Here is a 2546-nt window from a genome sequence, read left to right on the forward strand (position 1 = left end):
CACTGTCAGTGGCAGGGGGCTTCTTCCTGCTTTCCCTTTCGCCTCCCTGCATTGTGCCTACATATGCAAATTAACCGTCATCTTGTGGGCAGTTAACTGCCAATCTTAGTTGACAGTTAATTTGCATATAGCCCTGATTAGCCAATGAAAAGGGTAGCGTCGTATGCCAATTACCATTTTCCTCTTTTATTAGTATAGGATATAACAACAACAAAAAGAAAACTACTAACAGTGGCTCCCTCTGGGAAGGAGTATAGAATAAGAGAGCTTGAATAAGAGAGCTAAAAGAAGGGAGAGTCTTGCTTTTTCTGTTGTTGTTCATACATTCAAATATTTATTCCTATTTAATAGCTATTTATTTAATTCCAGTCTACTCCGAATCACATAATCCTATTGTCTGAGTTTTTGTTTTGACAAAAAAAAATTTTTTTTAATCTGCCCAGTATAATTTGCATAGGACAAACATGGTCTTATTTGAAATGCACAGATAAATGAATTTTAATAAATTTGTAGTATCCCATGTAACTGTCAACACAATCAAGAAATAGAGCATTTCCACCGCCTCTAAGATTCCCTTCTCCCTCCAGCCCCAGGCAAACACTGATTTGCTTTCTAGAATTGCATAAAAATGGAATCATACAGTTTGTCTTGTATCTGGCCTTTTTTGCTCAGTAAAAGGTTTTTGAGGTTCGTCCATGCTGTTGTGTATCAGTCATTTTCTCCCTTCTCTGTTCGCATGGATTGATGGTGCTCCGCTGTACAGATACAGGGCATGTGGTTATCCATTTACTCTTGAACGTCTGGGTTGTTTCCAGCTTTTTAGCTGTTATGAGTCAAACAGCCCCCGACATTGGGGGTCTTTCCCTCGATATACTTCTGTGTTGTTTGAATTTTTTCACAGCAAACATGTATTTGTGTATTGCTTTTGTGCCTTTGATGTATTTTTACAACTTAATTTTTTCTTTTAAAAATGAACATTCAAAAGCTCCTAATCTGAGATAAAAGGTGGAAGTTCCTGATTGTGAATGTTATCATTAAGCAGTTCCTATGTCCCAGTAATACTCTCAGAACTATGTTAATTGTGGCCACAGGCAGTTTCTGAGGGTGGAGGAAGATGTTTGGTTTAGAATCATGTTTTCCCATCTCTGTGGTCGCTGGTTCCGCAGGAACTGCACGAGGCAGGCCATCAGGTAGTGAGTGGAAGGAAGGCTTTGGACAAAAGGTGAGATGGAAGGAGCTTGTGGTGACCAGAGTTTGGTTTGAATAAGAAAGTAGGAGACACAGGCCAGAGCACTGCTTCTTCAGTTAAAAGCAGGAACATAATGGCCCTGGCTGGCTGGCTCAGTTGGAGTGTCATCCTATATACCAGAAGGTTGTGGGTTCGATCCCCGTTGGACATATTTTCCTCTCACATCAATGTTTCTCCTCTCTCTCTCTCTTTCTCTCTCTCTCTCTCAATAAAAACATAGCCTTGGGTGAGGATTAAAAAAATAAAATAAAAAGCAGGAGTATAATGGAAAGTTGGTATAAATCCCGCAAAGAGCCTTCACCAGATAAGGGACAAGAGGGGCCCAGGCGACAGCACCTGGCTCCCTGGCCCAGCCTCCTGAGCCTCCTCGTGCTCACTGCCCGAGGGTAGGAGGGTGGGGGAGAAGTGGGAGTGCTCTTGGCCCCTGGGAAGGAGCAGTGGTTAGAACTGAACTCCAGGGTCTTCTCTAGGTTTAAGTCTCAGCTCTGCCACTCATGATGCTGTGGGTCTGTCCAGGCCTCAGTGCCTCCTGTAAAATCCAGATGATGATGAAGGGTACCTCCCTCATGAGAAGGCTGCTGGAGAGGGGAGCCATCCCTAACCTGGCGGCCAGCACGCAGCCCAAGGAGTGTGGGTACTTCCTAGCAGGTCCTTAGAAGGTACCAAGGAAGAGCCTCACAAAATGATAAGTCTCAGCAGGAGGATAATGCAGAGAAGACATGAGGCACCATTGGATCCACATGAGAAAATGGAGGAAGAACTCCTGGTCCCATATGCTTCCCAGACAGCATCGCCCAGAGGCCGGGAGCAGGGCCTGCAGCCTGACCCAGTGCTGTGAGTCCAATCCTACCTCTCCACACAGTATTTCCTTCGCCCACCTCAGCTGACTATGAAATTGGACGATGATAGTGTTACCAGACAGGGGACCTGGCCCTGAATGGGTCTCCCTGGGGCCAGCGGGTAGTATATGGGTTCTTTACTTGGTGCAGGAAAGATTTCACAACAGGAGTCCAGGTGAAATTTAGAGGATATTTATTCAATATGGGGACAATTTAGCAAGAAAGGGCTGGAGAAGTAAGCCTAGGCTGGTCTACTTTGGCTCACCAAGAAGTCAGAGAAGAGAGGGTCCACCTGGGAGGAACTGCTGCTGCCCATCGCTGCCCTGGTTGCAAGCCTCATGGGGGAAAAGTGGGGGGAGGTAAGGTGGAAGGCAGGGGCGTGCTCCTGGGAGGGAAAGCATGCACTACTAGACCAAGTATGTTAAACTAGAGGCCCGGGGGCCGCATGCCTCCTTTAT

This window comes from Myotis davidii, unplaced genomic scaffold, assembly GCF_000327345.1.
Source record: "Myotis davidii unplaced genomic scaffold, ASM32734v1 scaffold173, whole genome shotgun sequence".
Taxonomy (NCBI): Eukaryota; Metazoa; Chordata; class Mammalia; order Chiroptera; family Vespertilionidae; genus Myotis; species Myotis davidii.